We start from the raw sequence: 22,981 nt of genomic DNA, 5'->3' as shown, positions 1-22,981 counted from the left end.
GGAGCACCCACTACCGTAAAAGATGGGAGGACATTCGTCGCTGGAGCAAGAAGACGGAGGAGGCTCAGCTGGGGATGGCCTCCCAACATGGGAGGGGTGCCCGTCGAACCATGACCCCCCTGATGTTCCGGATCCTGGCGGTGGCCTACCCTGAGTTGGATGGGCGCTTGAGGGCATCACAGCAGACACAAGGGGGTGAGTACACTATCATTCAGCTGACTTAGCACGCAGTGAAGGTGTCTGGGTGGGGGAGGAGGGCTGGGGGTTCCACTAGGCCAGGGCGAGTTCGGTAGGCTAGGCCCATTTGTTAGGCATGGCCCTGTGGCCCCCCACCCCACCTCTGTAGAGTGCCAAGTAGAGCTATTCATGCCCCTGAGTCATCTATGTGTGCAGATGTCGTCCATAGCCTTGTAGGCCATGTCCCAGGAATTGCATTGTAGAGCCCAACAGCGCGACGTAGTGCAGGGGGCTGCTTTGTCTGTATTGTCTGCCAACGGCAGCGGTAAGCCATGCACTCAACCAGTCTTTCTTCTGTTTCTCCCCCCCCCCGTTTTTTTGCGGTCTCCCTGTTCTTGTGTGCATTAGCATCATCAGGCAGAGGTACAGTGGTACCGGAGCACGAGGGAGCTGCATCCCACATGGGCATGGAGGCCCACACTACGGACTCTGAATACACCAGTGGGACGGAGGGCGAGAGGAGCACCATGGCGGTCACAGGATCTGCAACTAGCGACACGGACTCGTCCTCCGATGGGAGCTCCCTTGTGGTGGCGGCAACATCTGTGCCCCCCACTTCAACAGGTACAGCCGCCACCCCCCCTACCAGCACTGCCCTCCCAGCAGCCCCTCAGCCTTCGCCCGTGCCCGCTCACCCAGAATTGTGGGCATCACCTTCGCCCCAGGCACCTCAGCCCCTGCCCCTGTCACCCCTGCTGCCCTCAGTGAGGAGGCCATTGACCTCCTCAGGTCACTCACTGTTGGGCAGTCTACCATTTTGAATGCCATCCAGGGTGTAGAAAGGGAGTTGCAACACCCAAATGCATTCCTGGAGGGCATTCATTCTGGTCAGGCTGCCCTTCATCGGACCCTTCAAACTCTGGCCTCAGCACTGATGGCAGCCATTGTCCCTGTGTCTAGCCTCCCCCCTCCAACTTCCTCCACCCAGACCCAATCCCCTGTACCTCTGCCTATCCCAAGCACACCATCACACCAGTCTGCACACACCTCACCACACAAGGGAAGCTCAGGCAAACATAAGCACGACACATCCCACAGGCACTCACGCAAGCATCACACACATACAGACACAACAACATCACTGCCTCCACTGTGTCCCCCTCCTCCTCATCTACCTCCTCCCTCCCAGTCTCGTCTACACTCACACCTGCATGCACTACCACTACAGCCACTACGTCCCGCACCAGCACACCCACCACCACACCCCGCCCATGTGCACTCACCACCCCACTAACATTTACACGTCCCCTGTGTCCTCTCCCAGTGTGTTTGTGACACCCCCTCCGAAGATACACAAACGCAGGCACACGCCCACCCAACAGCCATCCACCTGACGACAGCCTCCAGCGCATGCACCTGCACCCAAATCCACAAGAGTTACACCTCCTACAACCACCACCTCTTCCTCCACTCCCAAACCCCCTCCAGCTACCCATCCCAGTGTATCCAAACAACTTTTCCTGTCCCCCCTTAACCTATTTCCCACCACCCCCCCTCCAACTCATAGGTCCCGTACTAGCACCTCAGCCAAAAAATCTCCAGGACCAGTGGTGCCTGTTGTTACAGGTATGTGGAGTGCACCGGCCACCAGGCCAGCCAGTCTGTCACGGAGCCAGAGCACAGCCAGTCCCCCCCTGTGAAGCACCAGAAGTTGGACAGTGCCCGGCGGGAGAGGGGGAAGACTCCAGCCAACCTAGCCGCTCACAGGGGTCCCGGAGGGAGTGTGGACTCAGCTGTGACTCCTCCCAAGGTGGGGAAGGGGCAGAAGAAACCAGCAAAGTCTGGGAGGAGCAGCACGGCGGAGAAGACCGCCATCATCCCCGCTGGCCAGGAGGCCACCGCCAGCCCCATAGTCGCTGCCCAGGAGGCCACCGCCAGCCCCATAGTCGCTGCCTAGGAGGCCACCGCCAACCCCATCATCGCTGCACAGTAGGGCCCCGCAAGCCACAGTCCAGCTGCCCTATGGGCTCTGCAAGCCACAGCCCAGCTGCCCAGGAGGGCCCCGCAAGCCACAGCCCAGCTGCCCAGGAGGGACCCGCAAGCCACGGCCCAGCTGCCCAGGAGGGCCCCGCAAGCCATAGCCCAGCTGCCCAGGAGGGCCCCACAAGCCATAGCCCAGCTGCCCAGGAGGGCCCCACAAGCCACAGCCCAGCTGACCAGGAGGGCCCCTCAAGCCACAGCCCAGCTGACTCATGAAGGACTGCCAGCCACAGCCCAGCTGGGCAATGACTGACTCCCAGGGAAGGACCGCTGAACAAGGCAAGCACCGCTGAACAGGTCAGAAACAGCCAACTCAAGCACCGCTGAAAAGGGCAAGGACCGCTGAACAGGGCAAAGACCGCCATGGCAAGCACCGCTGAACAGGGCAAGCACCGCTGAACAGGTCAGAAACAGCCAACTCAAGCACCGCTGAAAAGGGCAAAGACCGCTGAACAGGGCAAAGACCGCCATGTCAAGCACCACTGAACAGGGCAAAGACTGCCATGGCAAGCACCGCTGAACAGGGCAAGCACCGCTGAACAGGGCAAGCACCGCTGAACAGGGCAAAGACCGCCATGGCAAGCACCGCTGAACAGGGCAAACACCGCCATGGCAAGCACCGCGGAACAGGGCAAGCACAGCTGAACAGGTCAGAAACAGCCAACTCAAGCACCGCTGAACAGGGCAAAGACCGCCATGGCAAGCACCGCTAGCCCATGAGCGGCAGGGGCAGTGACGCAACTGGGACTGTCACGGGGTGAGTGCTGCACTCTGAGCACTATTCCCCCTCCAGAACCAGTGGAGAACAGCATCCACTCCATCTGTCCTGCACAGGATGAAGCACTCTGGGCACCAGTCCCCCTCCAGAACCAGTGGAGACATGCATCCACTTGAGAGACTGTGGCTTTGCACTCCCCAGGATGGTAAAGTGGGCAAACCACCCACTTGTGAGACTTGAGAGACTGTGGCTTTGCACTCCCCAGGATGGTACAGTGGGCAAACCACCCACTGTAGAGACTGGAGAGACTGTGGCTTTGCACTCCCCAGGATGGTACAGTGGGCAAACCACCCACTGTAGAGACTTGAGAGACTGTCGCTGTGCACTCCACAGGATGGTACAGTGGGCAAACCACCCACTGTAGAGATTTGAGAGACTGTGGCTTTGCACTCCCCAGGATGGTAAAGTGGGCAAACCACCCACTTGTGAGACTTGAAAGACTGTGGCTTTGTACTCCCCAGGATTGTAAAGTGGGCAAACCACCCACTTGTGAGACCTGAGAGACTGTGGCTTTGCACTCCCCAGGATGGTACAGTGGGCAAACCACCCACTGTAGAGACTTGAGAGACTGTGGCTTTGCACTCCCCAGGATGTTACAGTGGGCAACCCACCCACTGTAGAGACTTGGGAGACTGTGGCTTTGCACTCCCCAGGATACATCAATGGGCATGGTGCCCCCTCGTGGATCTGGCGTCGTGCACTCATCCGGCTGAGGTGCCCCCCCTTCCCATCCCCCTGAGGTGACTGTTGTATTGCTATCTGATGCCCCTGCAGTGTTCTCTCCGTCATGTTCGGGTATCTTGTGTGGGCCTCGCCCATGCATTTTGGGCCCAGTGGTCCACGGACAATCAATGGTGCAAAACCTGCACTACTAATCGTGGTGTATATTTTGTTTATAGTGTATATATATATATGTATATTTTTTCTTACTGATTTTTGCTATATTACAATAGTTACACTCATTTCCTTTTGTCTTTGCATTCTTCCGGGGGGGTTGGGGGGTGTTACTGTAATGTATTGATAAGCATTGGTGTGTGTGTTGTAGTGGGTGAGGGTCGGGGTGGGGGTTGGGGTGTTGAGTGTGTGTGTTCCTGTTTTTTCCCTCCCCTCTCCCCTATGTCATAGGTGCAGTAATCACTGTGGTCTTCGCCGCCGGCGTTGGTGCTCCTCGTAGAAGAGCAGGAAGACTAGCGCTGGGAGAATATGAAGTTCCGGCTCCATGCTGTCCTCCTTCCTCGTGGAGTGTGTAGAGGTGAGCATTTTTCATTTGAAATTCCTGTTTCCGTTGTGTTTTTATCCACGTTGAATCCGCCCCAGAAAAGGTGGCGGATTGGCCTGTCCTAATACTGTGGGTGGTACATTGTCTCCCGCCTGTCTGTTGGCGGTGACCGTCGCTCTGTTTGTCTGTATCGCCGTGGCGGACGGAGTGTTAAAGTGGCTGTCTTTGTTGGCGGTTCCTGGCACGGCCCTAATTCCAAAATGTTTAACGCCTGCCTGTTGGCGGTCTTACGGCCGCTTTAACACCGTCCGCCAGGGTTGTAATGACCCCCATGGTATACTACCAGGTGAGTACATTTTATTTGTGAGATAACAAACAGGTGTATTTGGCCAAATGAACACTGGGTTGGTGGCTGGAGGCACAGAAACTTGGCCTGTTGGGATTTGCAATCAGGTCACTCGCTCTACCTCACACACTAGCCAAATGGTATACACCCAGGTGAGTAAACCTCACTGAAGAGTTAACAAACATGGTATTTGGGCAAATGAACAGTGTGCTGGTGGTTGGAGTTATAGAAAAGGGCCTATTGAGCTTTGCAGTCATGTCACTCCCTTTACTTCACACACTACACTAATGTTGGCTATAACATATCTGTTGCCAGACTGTATTTAAGTTGGAGCATGTGAGACATGCCATGAGTCCTGGGATTTTTTTTATTTTTATATTGAAACACTTACAGGCACCATTACAACTTATGGCATGGGATGGACCTTGGTAGCTGTACATAAAATACACACTGACAGTCTTACATCTCAGGCACTCTGGGTATTGAATGTTGGTAAAGTCAATAAACAACGCAGTGGCAAAAGCTGAACTGTGAACATGCTGGACCTTGCAGTTTTGCAACGGTTTTTCTGTTGTATCTTACATGACTCTACTCCCCCAGGTATTCTTGTCAAGCCTTCAGGATGTAGAATGGCCAAGACCTTCTCTTCCAGGGGATAAAGTTGTAATGGGGCACTGGGAGGGCCACTGCCAGTCTTGTTGACCTCCATCTGTTGCCTGGAGGCCAGGGAAAGCACCTTACTTCGTAGTTCATTCTTCCACTTCCTAATGTTGTCCTTTGTGCACAGGGTGTTGCCTACAGCATTCACTCTGTTGACGATCCTTTTCCACAGTTCCATTTTGTGCTTGACTTGGGCTCCAAACAATTGTGGCTCTACTCTATGATTTCATTCACCATGTTTCTCAACTCATCCTCTATAAAACGGGGATTTTTGGGACATAATGGGGAAATTACAGTGAATGACAGGGAGCTACTTACAAAAGTAAAGTGATATGGGGGGTAAATGAAAAAAGTGTGTGAAAGGGATTTAAGGGCTGGTGAAAAAAGAGATGCCTTATCTCTCTGAACAAAATCAAATCTTGGTTGTGTTGTGTAGCCATTTTAGCTATAGTTTTACACATGTTATTTTAGCAAACTAGGCCTGCCGCTGTGCACTTTAACCTAGACATATTTTATTCAGCTTTGTTTTTATTATTTTAACAATAGCCACATTTGCGGTCTTGTTTTATTTTCTCTATCTAGCTGTTCTTTGCCTAGGCCAGCATTGCGTTCTTTCACGCTGTGCTTTTTTCAAGGATGCAGTAAGATAGGTTGTTGGCAAAAGTGGTACGCGTTGTCTCTAATGTTCACAGAAACATACACACTATTACGTGGGGATCCTTTCTTGGAACATCAGCTGTTTTATTATAAAAACATTACTTCAACCTATGTACGTTAGAGGGAGATTCCAGCCAGATGACCACAACTGTATGTTGATTGCTGAGTGCTTCGCCGCAGCTGCTTATGTAGACCACAGGCCTCTTGCTCAGGTATGTGGGAGGATGTCTTCCCAGGGGAACCTGAAGGGCAGAATTAGAGCTTAACATGCTGTGCTCTAACATAGCCTAGGAAGGACTATTCTTAACGATCTTAGTGACAATATAATAGCGTTATTTTTATGTTTCACTCTCCTTGTCACAATTTTAATCCTGTCATGCTTCATCATCCTAGTTATTGCAATACATGCTTTATTATCTAAGATGCAGTTACTTCAATAAAACTTTATTCAACCATACTCTGCCTCTGGTTGTCCTTGCCTATGTGAGACTAATGTAACTGAGAGAAATGGATGAGATCTGAGTGACCACGATTTCCCTGAGCAGTGAATTGTGTCATACGCTTGGTTGCCCAATCATCCCTGCTCTAGAGTGGAGATGAGGCACTGCTAGTTAGCCAGAACAAAACCTGGAATAGGCCAACAGGTAGTGGCCCACAGTGCAAGTAATTCTGCTTCCCATATCCAGTAGTCTCATTAGGGTAGTGAGAGCCTACATGACGTGGCATCACCAACGTTTGGTTGGGCACTAATTTTCGGGTCCTCCTGAGTATCTCTGTCTCACTACATGCAAAGACACCTCAGTACTATATACGGAGACATACGTGGTATTGAAGATTTTTCCTCCTCAGCTAAGTAGGGAGTACCTAACTAATGCTGTAGGTTGTTCAAGCTTGAACCCTAAAAGGATAATCCCCATTTGGTGTGCTTATCTCTGAACAAGATTAACCGTTTATCATGGCGAACCCGCAACAGGTAGCAATTGCAGTCAATGTACAACCACCCCTTACTGCACATTTATTGGCACATGGTATAACAGCCCAGGGCGGTCCTGTTACATTTGTTGTTGAGGCTCATCCAGCCTATAGAACAGACATTTTCTATTCTTGGGTCACATTTCCTGCAGCTGATGGGAAAACAAATACATTTCAGCATTATACACCTGCAAACATACCTATAATATAGAACTTATGCATATTGAGAAATACCTCTATCTTATCAAGACTATAATAATTGGCTTGATGGCACCCTACCACATACAGTCCTACATGTTAGGTTAGGTCCTCTAAGTAATGATGGTCCTACCTGGCCTTAATTGGCCACATATACACTACACCCTGCTGCAGCAACCTTAACGGTAGCTGAAGTCCATCGCTTATATGCTGAGCTTATGGCAATATACAGATGATTAGTACAGTTTGTAATGGAAGCATTAAATACAAACCCAGCTTGTGCTCCCCCGGCTCAACCACATGCAGTAACGCCAGGCATTAATCCTGTGACTGTACATTCGATCATGGGAAAAGTACTTGCCAAACGAGAAGAGATTCCGTTTTAGTTAGCTAAAAAAATTAATGCACTGGAAGCAGTATTCCCCATACGGGACCTCAGGATAAGCATAGAATATGAACTATGTGCTTGCCGTTTGGGATGGTTCCCACAGTAGATAACTGCAATACTTGGGGCACAGTATTTGCCATGCTCCATACTACTGCACACGGTACACTGACACTTGCCAATCTACCAGAAGTATTAAAACAAATTCAAGATGAATAGGGAGCTACCCTGGCCCTGGACTGGGGATGCAACGTATGGGCAATTTTGACACTGTATCTTCCATTATTCTGAGTAATCTTAAAGGGGAGGCAGTTGCACTAGCAGTGCATACGTAGCTTCAGGATGTTCCTCCACAGGATCACGAATGTGAGCTTCCAAAGATTATCATGGAGACCTACTCTAGTATTGGTCAAGATAGTCTGGGAGCCAGACCCACAAAACCAAAGTTTCAGGGTAAATCTAATAAAGATTCTACCAAGCAAGCTCCTGAGAGTTCTAAGAAACGCTGGTATAAAGAACAAAAAACACCTAAAAAAGAAGTGGAGAATCTCTTCAGACGGAGACCCCACAGAATACATATAACCTCAGAAATAGATATAACATAAAAACGCCTGACAGATATCAATATACTGATACACCCCAATATCGTTCCTTTCAGGACTCACTGGAAAAATGCAGTGAGAGAGGTGGGTGGTCAGAGCAAAGAACTGAGTATGTGAAACCGAGACAGGAATCACAATGCTCTACAGAGGTTTCTGTTAAAAAAGAAGAGAAACTTCCCCAACAAAACCCCCAATTCAAAAAGAAGAAAGTGGCAGCACTTGCGATTCACCATGCCACTCAATAAGAGGGCTCTATTGAAGAACAAGAAGTGGACACTAGCACTGCTAGACAGCGCGACAGAGGTCACAATAGTTCACCGGAATCTCTGAGGTGAAAGCAACTGATGACTTTCTACAAGTTGAAACTGCGGATATGCGTGTCTCCACGCCTGATAGGGTGTACAAAGTAACGTTACAATTAGAAGGAAACATTGAATGCACAATTGACGCAATCTTTTGGGACCACGTTGTTAACATTTATGATATACTACTGGCCAAAAGGGATTAGCGACCTGAATTTGTCCGCACTTGCCCATATGGGGAAGATGTTATCAAACCTTCTTTTTCGCCCCTTGTTCCCAATGAGCTCGCAGAATCCTATGCCATCGATTGGGCACTGGCGCAGGCACCCGCGTTATATCGCAACCCCGTAGGGTGGGATAAAGATTCCCCCTATCATGTAATTTCAATAAAAAATCAACCTCAAACCCAGTATCCAGTAAAACATGATGCCAACGCACCTGTGAGGGAAATCCTCAGACAACTGGAGTACCAGGGCGTAATCAAACCCAGGGCGTAATCGAACCCTGTCTCTCACCAATGAATAATCCTTTATTCGCTGTAACTAAACCGGACCACTCATACAGAATAGTCTTAGATTACAGACACTTAAACAGTCATATACGCACATATGCTATACAAAACTCTCATAGCACAGCACTTATGAACAACATAGTGAGCAAAAAATATAAAACAACACTGCTCATTTCCAATTTTTTTTCTGCCAAAATATAGCGCCTGAGAGTAGAGACCTAACAAGTTTCAGTGCCTTAGGCTCCCAGAAAAAACTTCTGTCATTTACCACAGGGCTATAAGAACAGTCCAGGACTGTTCATTGCTCAAGTGACTTTATTATTGCACGACATCGACCCAGGAGCCTTGTCCTATGTAGATGAGATCTATCTCGCGGATGATGAATTACTGCAACATCTAAGACGGGTAGCCCGCATTGTTGTGGAATTTGCCGAATTCAGCTATAAATTCAACTTCAAGAAAACAAAAATAGCCTTCCTTAGCGTCCTATGTTTGGGATACGAGTTATCAAGTGAAGTAAAGAGCCTAGCGCCACAATTCTTGGAAAAATGCACACAGTTACAACATCCAAATACCATTAAACAACTCCAATCCTTATTGGGTGTCCTAAATTTTGGCAGAATTTATATTCCAGATTACGCATCACGCATAAAACCTTTATATGACTTTATACGTCCCGACTTTTCCAGTAAATTTTGGACAGTAGAACACAAACGCATACTCAGTGCTTTGCAAACTGACATGCTTGCAGCACAACACTTGCACACGAGGGACAGTAAAAAACATCTGGTCATCAGAGTAATTGCTGGTGCTATTAGTTTCACCTATGTAACTTTCAATGAAGGTGAGACAGTCCTGATTGCATACAAATCACATTTTAACTCTACAGCAGAACAAAGCTTTGCTCCCACTGAGAAAATTCTCACTGCTGTTCAGATGGCCGTCATTAAAGAAAGACCACTGGCCCAGAGGAAATGCATTATTGTTATAGCTCCAATTCCAGCTATTGAGGCTGTTACCGAAGCAGGTGTTCCAAACGCAAAAGCATTGCATCCACTTTGGATTCATTGGGCAACATCTTAGACAGCCACTGATGTCGACTACATTTTTGACCTAAAGTTACAAACTCAAGAATTTTTGCAATATGAACTAGAATACCCATTTCTGGCAAATACATTGCCTATTGATCAATATCAAAGAGTCATGTACACCGATGGCTCAGCCCAACCTGCAATAGGCACAAAGCATCAATACTCAGCTGCTTGCGCAGTCATAAGCGGCTATCTGGAGGGTAATAAGTTTTATCCACAACATACATTCACACAAAGCCTAGGGGATTGCACTGCACACTGGCAGAGCTAAAGGCTCTGGTGATGGCACTGGAACATACAGATCCTGCACAGGTAACACTGATTGTGTGGGATTCATCCTATTTTGTCCAGTCCTTCAATGACTATCTGCACTAATGGCACCAGAATGGGTTCAGAGATTCTAAAGGTAACACCAACAAATACAGAATTCTGTGGGGGAAAGTAGCAGATCTTAAGGAAATGCTACCAAACGTCCATGTTGTATAGACACTTGGATACTAGTGTGTTAGAATTCACGTTGCTGGAAATACACTGTCTGATGAAGCAGCCAAGTCAGCTGTAGCCACGGCTGTTGTTGCTGCAGTAACTTGTTTCAGAAAGAAACCAGACGATGACATATGGGCTGCCATGAAAACCACGGCTGAAGACACACCCTTTCCAAAAGTGTTTCCTGCTAAATATTCCTACTGAATGAGAGGTTTCCTTTACACAGAAGTAAAAATACAAGGTGTAGAGGTTTGTATAGCTCCCAATAAAGACCTAAGACCAGAGTTGATTAAAGCAGCGCATGAGGGGGTTGCCTCCACCCAGGCTGGTGTGGCAGCTACAACATCATTATTGCAAGCACGTTATTGGTGGCCAGGTCTATACAAACAGACCAAGCAGTATGTCCTTTGTTGTGACATCTGCCAACAAATTAAGGGGTCCACTGAAGACACCCCTCCTAATTTCAAACAAACCATTACAATGTGTGTACTTGGACCATTGCGGTCCCCTAACACCAGACAGTGCATACAAATACATCTTAGTCGCTGTTGAATCTTGCTCCAGATTTCTATGGGTGTGGCCAAAAGACTTGTCTGACTCTTTGACTGTTATTAAAGATTTGCAAGTCTTCATCGGCACATATGCAGTTACTGCTTACCAGTCGGACCAGGGCCCTGCTTTCACCTCACGAGCATTCATGGAGTCCATGGCTTCATTATGTGTCCAACTCTATTACTCGTCTCCATTTCATCCCGAGGGAAATAGTATCATGGAGTGACGAAACAGAGATTTAAAGCAATCCTTTACAGCCAGAGTATTAGGCACGGGTCGTAGTTGGCTTGATCACCTGTATTGAGTCCAGAGAGCACTTAATAATCTGCCTAGAAGGTCCCTGGGGGGTTGTACTTCATACGAGTGCCTGTTTGGAACTCAAATGTATGTTCCAGATCTTGATGGTCCTGACGTGGAGGCGGCAGAAACACCTCTTGCCGTAAATTAACATGTCACTGTCTTGCAGGAATTACAACAGTTCCATGATGACAATGCTTCTGCCAGTGCTGCCTCTGTAGAAATTAAGGATGTACCAATAACATCTACCAACTGGATTCCAAAGGTTGGGGTCTAGTACGTGAAAAATTTACTGTGAAAAAGGAGTTTGGTCCTACTTATTCTGCACCGGTCCCAGTCCTAGGAATGCAAAGTACCAGAATTGTCATTCTACCACCGTTGCCTGGTGCTAAAGAAACCCGCTTTGTATCTCTCAACAATGTCAAGTTACGCCATGTGGCTGATCCTGCACAGCAGACCAAGAGGAGCAACCAGTAGATCCCAAATACCTCTCACTACTGGTCATGATGTCCATCTACAAGTTTTGAGCAGCAACGCTGACACCTCTCCGTGCTTGGGGAGGGTGCAAAATGATCTTACATTAGTTCCACTAACATCTATTACAACAAACAACACAGACATTGCTGATCGATTTGATTCACCTTCTACAAAGACAGATTGCATCATTTACAGTGAACCACAGTGGGAGACCCCTACCAGTTCTCCTCCTTCAAATACAGCTCCAGGTTTTGCAAGAACTGCTTCTGAATATTTTGCCGACATCAATGACACCTTTTCAGACTCATTTGCCTCTTCTAAAGCTGAACTGCCAAAAACACGTAAGCTTATAAACTGACTTAAAACAAATTATTTTATTTTCCCATGGAACTATCTGTGGCTTTCCTTGTCTATATTAGCTTTCCTCCTTTGGATTGGCTTTGTTATTACTTTCTTTCTATTAATACATGGTCATTACCTTCCTGAAAGATCAACAGTTGAACTGGTGGATGAGGTCCTAAAACCCAATTTTTCTTCTCACATGGTCCGCAGAGACTTGTCTTTTGTGAACATTTCCGCTATACCAATTCCTGATGGGATTGGGATAAAGTCACATTTTATATACGGCCCCACAGAGGTCATTCAAATACCATATGTGTTTAAACTTTCTATGAACTATGTAATAATACCCAGAGTTGTTTCTAATGACTGTGATCTGAAAACTGTTGATTCTATAATGACTGAATTGCACTATTTTACTGTATTTGAAAGTGAGGATGTTTATCAATCCAAAGAAAATGATAGTGACATGTTTTGCTATAATTATTATGGACAACATTTCATTCACAGAGCAAGTACCCCAAAACCTATTTTTAATTACAAACAATGGGAACATTGTCCAACTCCACCAAAAGGGAGTTCCAAAACATATTCTGAAAAATATGCATATTTTTCTGGGCACAATGTTAAAAATGTTGAGTAATATTATTTCAAATTGCCTTTAATGGAAAATGTAACTATTTTATTAATAGATACAAAATTAATTTATTCAGATTCCTTTGTTTCCCGGTTGGCTATAAAAGGCTATGAATATTGGCTGAAGTCCATTGACTTAAAAAGTGCCTGGGGAACAAAAAATTGGCAAATAAGGGGAAAGGAAGCTTTATTCAGAGCATGCCTGATACCTGTTCAAATGATATTTTGAAATGAAACTGTACAACAGACAAGCTGTTTAGGCTTAGCAAAAATTAAGGCTTTGAATGCGCCCAGTATTCCTGCCCCTGCAAAATTTTACAAATGGCAAAAATGCATGCATGCAACTGAAGATCATCTCGATGAATGGGTCCAGACAAGCACATTAAGGCCCATATTTATACTATTTCAGCGCCGCATTTACGTCATTTTTTGACGCAATAGCAGCGTAAACGTACAAAATACAATTGTATTTTGTAAGTTTGCTCCAATTTTGCGTCAAAAAACTACGCAAATGAGACACTAAAAAAAGTATAAATATGGGCCTAAATGCTTCACTTTCATGTCCTGGTGGGTGGTTATTGTGGCCAATAGATACCAACAGGTGTCATAACCATTTTATAAACTTCACTGGGGTTTTAGAACAAGTAGGCCTGACCCTCGCTATGTGTCATCTGAACATGAGGGTTTAGTAACAACATCCAGTGTAGGGAAACTGTGCCATCCTCACTAGATGCTGTTAGAGAACACCTCATTCTCCAGTCTAATAACACTGACTTACAGGATTTCCTGTTAGGCCCCAGAAAACAATGCAGAAAGCGCTTCTTATATGCAGTCTATAATGAAATTTGGAAGCTTTCTCAACAAGAAGCCGCTGCCCTGTTAAGGCAAATAGATCAGGAAAACTTACTGAAGGCATTAGCTGTTGTAGATAATGGGATTCATACCCTGTCCGACCGGATATACAGCTTAAATAATGTAGGGCCAGATGTAGCAAAGGATTTGCGCGTCACAAATGGCGAAAATCGCTGTTTGCGAGGCGCAAATGCCTCTTTGCTATGCAGAAATGCATAATGCGAGTCGGGACCGACTCGCAATATGCATTTCAGAATCGCAAATAGGAAGGGGTGTTCCCTTCCTATTTGCGATTCGGAGTGGCATGCAATACCATTTGCGACCACATATGCGGTCGCAAAGGGTGTCGCAGTTACCATCCACTTCAAGTGGATGGTAACCCACTCGCAAATTGGAAGGGGTCCCCATGGGACCCCTTCCCCTTTGCGAATGGACCCAATACTATTTTTTCAGGGCAGGTAAACAAAAGGTTTCGTTTTTTTTTTAAGTGCAGCTCGTTTTCCTTTAAGGAAAACGGGCTACACTTAAAAAAAAAAACTGCTTTATTGAGAAAGCACTCACGAACATGGAGGTCTGCTGACGACAGCAGGCCTCCATGTTTGCGCGTGCCTAGACTCGCTATGGGGCCGCAATTTGCGACCCACCTCATTAATATTAATGAGGTGGGTCATTGCGACCCCATAGCGACTCGCAGACGGTGTCTGAGACACCGTACTGCATACCAATTTGCGAGTTGCAAATTGCGAGTCGCATGGACTCGCAATTTGCAACTCGCAAATTTTCTTTTTGCTCCATCTGGCCCGTAGTTTCTTCTGCAATAGACACAATACAATGATATGATACAATGATATGTCCTGTTTACACCATGGACAGAGTCAACTAAGGTCCATTATGCAGGTAGGTTGGACACTACAAACACTGAAGGCAGGTCACGTTCCCTGGCAACACGTTAGCGCAAGGAACATATCTTCCACATTTAATTTAACACAACAATAACAACTAATGGCTAAGAAAGAAGCGACTTATGTCATGTTAAATATTGAAAAATTAGAAAGGTTACTTTTTACTGTGTCTGAAATACCATCTGCTGAGTGGTTAATACACTGGGTCATTAATCTGCCTATTTCAACACTTCAATTCACGTCCTGCTTAAAACACATTCCAGTGGGCAGATATGAAAGGATAGGAGATAGCTACATCCATGAGGTGTGGGAGCTGCCCTTCTCGTACAAATGTCTCAGTGGTATTAGAGAGGTCTTTCTTAGCAATAGTGAATGCAAGACTTCTGTCAGCCATTCGATGGTTTGTAAACAGCTATCCTTGCACAGGGTGTGTATCGCTTCGGCAGCGAACTTGGCTTGTTATCTGAAGGGAGTTCCTGTCCCCTTGATTAGACCCACATTCCAGGTGCTCTCGAATGGCAGCTAAGTCCTACTCAATAGTGGAAACTGTTGTGGGATATGAGCCGGAATACTTTATGTCGTTTTGGTCTCTAAGATTGTTACATGCTGTGGGAATATACTTTTTCCTCCTATAGGACAGAGGGAAGTAGCTGAGATTTGGCCCCATATCGCTACTTCAAATGTGAATTTTGACAAGTTGAGCAGACTCAAGGCTTTATTATTTCAAAAACATGTGGCACTCACATCTGCACGCTAGACCTATGTGCTTCAGGTTGCAAGGTCATCAGCAGAGATACAGTCCCTTTTAAGTACTAACTTTCCGAGACACTTTGGTGAGCTCATGGGATAAATATTTAATGCGTCCATTACTACTGGAATCGCAAATTTCTTTAAGGCTTTTGGTTCTGGTTTCACTCACACCTTCTCCTCTATATTCGGCTTAATACCTTCAGCCATTCACTCAATATTCTCCAGTATTTTTGGCGGATTCCTGATGACTTTGGCTATTATAGGTGGCATATTGCTATTGCTACTTTTTCAGCGCAATGGCTGACCCATCACAACAAGGAGGACTGAAAGCGCTTCCACCAACGCAGCTGTGTTGTTCATGCATGATGCAGTACTTTGAGACATCACTCCTGCAGCAATTGGAGTGCGACTGGTCTCTGTCATTCAGACCGGTTTTGCATTGTGTGTAGCCTGTGTTTCGGTGCCTCTAGTGCTCGTTTGAACATTCACTGAAGTTCGTCTTTCTACTCTGCACTTACTTTCATTAGACGCTGATCTGTTGATGTTCTTACTGAGGGCTCATTACCAGACATGAGAGTTGAGGGTGGGTTTGCTACAGGAAACTGCTTATGAGTTGCCCTTCATAGATGATGCAGCTCTAAACTTATTGTTGGGCACACCACGGAATGCTGCTGTCTAGGCTGGAGCTCAGGCTTTGGAACACAAATGCTCCTTGGTTTTTCTTGGCGATGAACTTCCTACTTTACCACCTGCCGAATTGGATGATTGCCTGTCTTCAATTATCCCGGATTCAATTGGGAACTTCCCAAATGGCTCCGACTTTTGAAATTCGGCTTTTTTTTGGCGCCACACTTAACATTTTAAATTGTCCTTCTAATACATGCTCAAGTGTCTTTTAACTTGTCATTATTGACATTCTTATATATATGCCGTAGGTTGATTTTTAGTAGCTTCTATACATAATTAGGCTTTGAAACACCTTTGAACCGGCAAGGGGAGGGTGTTGTGTAGCCGTTTTAGCTTCAGCTTAATTTTTATTACTTTAACAATAGCCACATTTGCGGTCTTGTTTTATTTTCTCTATCTAGCTTTTCTTTGCCTAGGCCAGCACTGCATTCTTAAACTAGGCATTTCTTTCACTCTGTGCTTTGCTCAAGGCTGCAGTAATATAGGTTGCCAGCAAAAGTGGTACGCTTTGTCTCTAATGTTCACAGAAACATACAGACTCATATCCTTTCTTGGAACATCAGCTGTTTTATTATAAAAACACTAAATTGACCCATGTATATTAGAGGCAGATTCCAGCCAGATGACCATGACTGTATGCTGATTGCTGAGTGCTTTGCTGCTGCTGCTTATGTAGACTACAGGCCTCTTGCTCAGGTATGAGGGATGATGTCTTCCCAGGGAACCTGAAGGACAGAATTAGAGCTTAACATGCTGTGCTCTAACATAGCCTAGGTAGGACTATTCTTAACTGTTAGCAATGGGGTCTTTGGTTGGAAGTCAGTTTACCCGCCATCCAAGAAAGGGCCCTCACTCCAATCAGGGTAAAACAGAATCACCCTTTGCCAACCCCCGCTCGCCCCCTTGGAAGCTTGGCATGAGCAGCAGGCTTAACTTCAGAGTGCTAGGTATAAAGTATTTGTACTAACACACACAGTAACTTAATGAAAACACTACAAAATGCCACAACACAGATTTAGGAAAATAGAAAATATTTATCTAAACAAAACAAGACCAAAACGACAAAAATCCACAATACACAAGTCAAGTTATCAATTAAAAACCAAAAAGAGTCTTCATGTAATTTTAAACACAATGCTAACGCTGTTATCATGAAAATGTACCTGGGGCGTCAAAAATAACCCTGCACGGACGAGTGTGCATCAAAAAGGACTTGCAATGCATCGATTTCACTCACAAGTGAGATCTTGCTTTGTTTCTCCTTCAGTCGAGTCGGCGTGCATCGTTTTTTCTCTCCGCAGGAAAGTAATGCGTCGATTCGAACCGCACTCTCAGTAAAAACAAAAAGAGTCTTCATGTAATTTTAAACACAACGCTAACGCTGTTAGCGTGAAAATGTACCTGGGGAGTCAAAAATAACCCTGCATGGACGAGTGTGCATCAAAAAGGACTTGTGATGCACTGATTTCACTCACAAGAGAAATCTTGCTTCGTTTCTCCTTCAGTCGAGACGGCGTGCATCGTTTCTTCTCTCCGCAGGAAAGTAATTTGTCGATTCGAACTGCACTCTCAGGTCCGGGCAGGCCTTGCATCGTTTTTGCAGTGATGTTTGCGTTAGAAATCTAGTCGCACGATGATCCGAAAACCATGCAGCGCAGGTTGCAATCTCACCAGCCTCTGCCAGCGATGCTGCGCATCGTTTCTCCAGCCGCGGGCGTCGATCTTCCGGTCACGTTGTAGGCGAGCGTCGATCTTCAGCCACAAAGCTGGCAGCGCGTCGATTTTTCAGCCACAGATCAGAGTTGCGTCAATCATTTCCCTGCACGGCGGTCAGTGCGTGGATTTCTCAGTCTTGGGCTGTCAGCTTCTCCTTTCAGGGTCCCAGGAACTGGATGGGCACCACTTGGCAGAGTAGGAGTCCCAGCACAGGCTCCAGGTGATGGCAGAGAGAAGTCTTTGCTGTCCCTGAGACTTCAAGCAACAGGAGGCAAGCTCTAAATCAAGCCTTTGGAGAGTTTTTCACAAGAAGGAAGGCAACACAAAGTCCAGTCTTTGTCCTCTAGCACAGACAGAAGCAGCAAGTGCAGGACGGCTCCACAAAGCACAGTCATAGGCAGGGCGGCTCTTCTTTCTAAGCTCTTCAGTTCTTCACCAGGTCGACATTCCTCTTGGTTTCCAGAAGTGTTCTAAAGTCTGTGGTTTTGGGTGCCCTTCTTATACCCATTGTGCTCTTTGAAGTAGGCCTACTTCAAAGAAAAGTCTCTCTTGTTTGTGAAATCCTACCTTGCCCAGGCCAGGCCCCAGACACACACCAGGGGTTTGGAGACTGCATTGTGTGAGGGCAGGCACAGCCCTTTCAGGTGTGAGTGATCACTCCTCCCCGCCCTCCTAGCACAGATGGCTCATCAGGAAATGCAGACTATACCCCAGCTCCCTTTGTGTCACTGTCTAGTGAGAGGTGCAACCAGCACAACTGCCAAACTGACCCATACAGGAAATCCACAAACAGGCAGAGTCACAGAAATGGTTTAAGCAAGAAAATGCTCACTTTCTAAAAGTGGCATTTTCAAACACACAATCAAAAAATCAACATTACTAAAAGATGTATTTTTAAATTGTGAGCTCAGAGACCCCAAACTCCACATGTCTATCCGCTTACAAAGGGAATCTACACTTTAATCATATAAAGGTAGCCCCATGTTTACCTATGAGAGGGACAGGCTTTGCAACAGTGAAAAACGAATTTAGCACTATTTCACTGTTAGGACATATAAACCACATTACTATATGTCCTACCTTAACCATACACTGACCCCCTGCCCTTGGGGCTAACTAGGGCCTACCTTAGGGGCACCTTACATTTAAGAAAAGGGAAGGTTCGGGCCTGGCAAGTCGAGTTTATAGTTTAAAACTGCACATACAGACACTGCAGTGGCAGGCCTGAGCCATGTTTTCATAGCTACAAAAGTGGGTGGTACAACTAGTGCTGCAGGCCCACTAGTAGCATTTGATTTACTGGCCCTGGGCACCTCTAGTGCACTTTACTAGGGACTTACCAGTAAATCAAATATGCCAATCATGGATGAACCAATTACATACAATTTACGCAGGGAGCATATGCACTTAGCACTGGTTAGCAGTGGTAAAGTGCTCAGAGTTCTAAAGCCAACAAAAACAAGTCAGAAAAAAAATAGGAGGAAGTAGGCAAAAAGATTGTGGATGACTCTGCAAAAGGGCAAATTTCAACATTAACGATCTTAGTGACAATTTGATAGCGTTATTTTTATGTTTCACTCTCATTGTCACAATTTTAATCCTTTTATGCTTCCTCGTCCTAGATATTGCAATACATGCTTTATTATCTAAGATGCAGTTACTTCAATACAACTTTATTCAACTATACTCCGCCTCTGTTTGTCCTTGCATATGTGAGACTAATGTAACTGAGAGAAACGGATGAGATCTGAGTGACCACAATTTCCCTGAGGAGTCAATTGTGTCATGCGCTTGGTTGCCCAATCATCCCTGCTCTAGGGTGGAGATGAAGCACTGCTAGTTAGCTGGAACAAAACCTGGATTAGGCCGACAGGTGTCACCTGTAGTGGTTTCAGACTCATTCCCCCACAGTGCAAGTGATTCTGCCACCCAAATCCAGTAGTCTCTTTAGGATAATGAGAGCCTACGTGACAGTTGCAGCAGAGATGCAAAAGATCATGGTCTGTGTGGGTTGTGTTAAATAGTGTGATTTGCAGGTTTCTCACTGGGCCCATGATTGTTACCTGTATTGTTTCTGAATTCATCCAGTGGGCACTTGTCTGTTGCTTTCCTGAACATGTACCGCAGTGGTCGACCGCTGTTGGCTAACTGCTGCAAGGCGACTGACACAGCGACTGTGTGTTTGTAATTGGAGTGGCAATTGGTCACAGTGCTGATGGCACTGGAGTGCGGACCGCCAAGGTAGCAGACCGCCACAACACTGGTGGCCAGCACTTTTGCTTGGCGGGTAGCAGTGCTGCCTGCATATATCGTAATATGGTGGTATGGGGACTGCCACTGCAATGGTCTTTTTGGGTCTGCCGCTTTGGCGGTCTGACCACCAAACTCATAATCGGGCCTTACCCTACCTGTGTAATAAAATATATCTGACCTTGTGTGATGTAATCTGGTGCTCATGTAAAGCACTCTGACTCCTTAGGGCCAAGTTCGTTCTATATAAAACTGCAGAAATAAATAATATATTCAGTCAGTGGACCAAAAGAGCAAGGTGTGTTCTACTTTTGTCAAAGTCACAGCCAACTACCAACCACCACTGATCAGGGCAGAAACAGACCATCTAAACACAGCCTGGTCAAGGCAGATGTCAGGAGCCAGTTCGGCCTATGAAACCAAGATTTGCAATCGACCAGACCACAAACTAGGCTTGTGTCTAGAAAAGGAGAAGTGCACAAAGACCAGAAACACACAGAGAAGCACCAAAACTGGATGCAGGTGAGCTGCCAGAGTGTAAAAAGCCTAAAGGTGATGCGGACCACAATAGATGGAGATGTGGCCACAGTACTCCAGGCACTGTCACAAAAGCAAAGCCCTTAACCCACGAGAAGGGCAACAAGGTACTTATTCTAGGAACTAGCAGACAGAAAGGCTAGAAGGTGAATCAGGGACCAAAGCAAAAAACAGAACATGGCATTACATGCCATTGTCCACAGAGCTAAAAGGCTCAGTGCTCAACCCAGCAATTGTCAGAACCAAACAACAAGGCATTATAAAACAAACCTGAAGTGCCCAGTAACCAAGAAGATAACACCAAAGGACTAGTCTCTTATTACCTAGGAATTCCACTACAACTGGAGAGGATGGGGAGGAAAAGAAACAGCAGAGAAAATGAGCTACTAGAAAGTAATCCCCAAGTAAAAACATCAACGAAAACTATGTCACAACCTCTTCAAACCCTGAACAGAAGGAACAAACAGGCAAGAAACAACTGAGGCAATTCTGACAGATAACCAACGAAAAAAATGTATAAATAATGTGGCAATGTGAAAATCCCCCATGCAATGCAATACAGCACTAGAGAGTAAAAAAAACAGTATCCAAGTACTTATTTGCTAGGTAGGAGAGGAAAAGCATTCACCCAGTGGTAGAAATGGCCAAATACCCCATGAAACCTTCAGACCCGTGAGAGAACAGGTGGAGTAGTAGAACACACAAAAAGCTCCTGAAGATGAGATCTAGTACCATTAACAGACAATTGACAGATGTTGTCACTCAAAAGAATGACATTATTCGGTCAACATCAGAGAGACATGAAGCAGAGTGGACCTGTTGGGATTAAAACACGTGACTATGGAGCAAAACATTAGTGAGCCACCAGACCTACTGTCCAGTGAAGGTGTAATAGGGTGAAATGAGAAGTATCGCACAAAGGTGACACAAAGACAACTCCACAGAAAGATACACAGCTTGTTCAAAAGCCCCCTAAAGAAACACCACCAATTTATCCCGGGGAAGGGCCATGTTATAAGACCATATAGCCGGACACCATACTGGAAATATGAAAGATCTGTGAAAATGACAATGACGCAAGAAACGCAGACATATGTAACAGTAAATGGAAGGCGGTGGTATGTACACCCAGACTCGAGCTGATGGAAGTAATAAGTAGGCAGACAGACCCCTAAAGCATGATTGCAGTCTGATCAAAAGGGAATAAATCTTGAATTTAAGAAACAAGGTCCCTCTTGTACCTAGAGTGTAACCTACACGACACCCGAGAAGTTCAGAACAGAAAAGAGAATATGTCAGCAACTGGCCAAGAATTCCCAAATAAAAACAACGATGGCCCCAAAACGAAGATCAGATAGAGCAAAAGCACAACGCCAAATACAAGCTGTGCAGTACACTGAGCCCTCTCACCACACCAATCCACGACAACCCTGGCGAACAGAGATTTGTGCAAGGACTGCTTCACTGAATAGTGCAACAGATAAAAATGGCAGCATCATCAGAACACTTTTGAACTTGCTGAAAACTCAGAGCAGGAAAGATTCTGTTGGGACTATTATTAATAGAGTATTAGAGTGTAAATTGCACAACATACAGGCAGTCCCACACATGAAAGGCAATACATAAGCCAATGGCAATGATTTCACAAAGGGAAATCGTGGAGGATAAGTCAAGAGTCAGTTAGGCAATCTGCAATATGTGTCAGAGACACAAAAGTCGAAGAAGTGCTCCATGCTGTGTGTCAGAACCAGTTGCCTACTTGAGTGGATTGCACTTGACCTCTTAGGAGTTGCGGATGGACCCTAGGAGCCTTCCACGAAATCAGTGCTGGGACCAGGAATACATTGTCAGCATATTCCAGAAAATTAGACTTTTGGCTGTAGCAGAATGTAGGAGCAGAATGGTTTGTTTCACCACTCGAGCTACGACTGAAGTACACTAGGCAGACAACAAGTGACTGTAACGATCTGCAAGTTAACTGACTTCTCCACCATCTCGCCACTGTGAGTCATGACAGCTTTTTTAAATCAACTGGTAGTCTTGAAAAGGGACGGTTACAGTTATACAATCATTTCCAATATTATTTCCTTGTTATCCTTATGATCTTTGTTGTATTGGTCTCTATCTTGATCAAGATTAGGGGCCAGATGTATGAAAAAAAATTGCACTCGCAAACGGAGCGAATCGCAAAATTCGGCTGTTTGCGAGTGCAAAAAAGTGGTCTGCGATGCATGAAAGGCATTCGCAGACCACAAATAAGAAATCGCAAAAATTGCGATTTCTTGCGTTGCAACCTGGTTTTGCGAGTCGCAATTTGCGATTCGCAAAATCCACATCGCAAGGCGATGCTGCAAAAAATCGCAAATTGAGATTTTTCGCAGAATGGCATTTTGCACATGCAAAATACCATGAAATGAAACCAGGTAGTAACCTGGTGCAAAATGTAAAAATGCATTTAAAATGCATTTTTAAATTGAACATGTAAAGCACACATGCCCTTTTGGCATGTGTGCACCTTACATGTCCCCCAAAACATTTTTGGGGTGCAGCAGAGGGGGCCAT

Source organism: Pleurodeles waltl, chromosome 1_2 (assembly GCF_031143425.1).
Source record: "Pleurodeles waltl isolate 20211129_DDA chromosome 1_2, aPleWal1.hap1.20221129, whole genome shotgun sequence".
Lineage (NCBI taxonomy): Eukaryota > Metazoa > Chordata > Amphibia > Caudata > Salamandridae > Pleurodeles > Pleurodeles waltl.
This window is presented reverse-complemented; position numbering follows the sequence as displayed.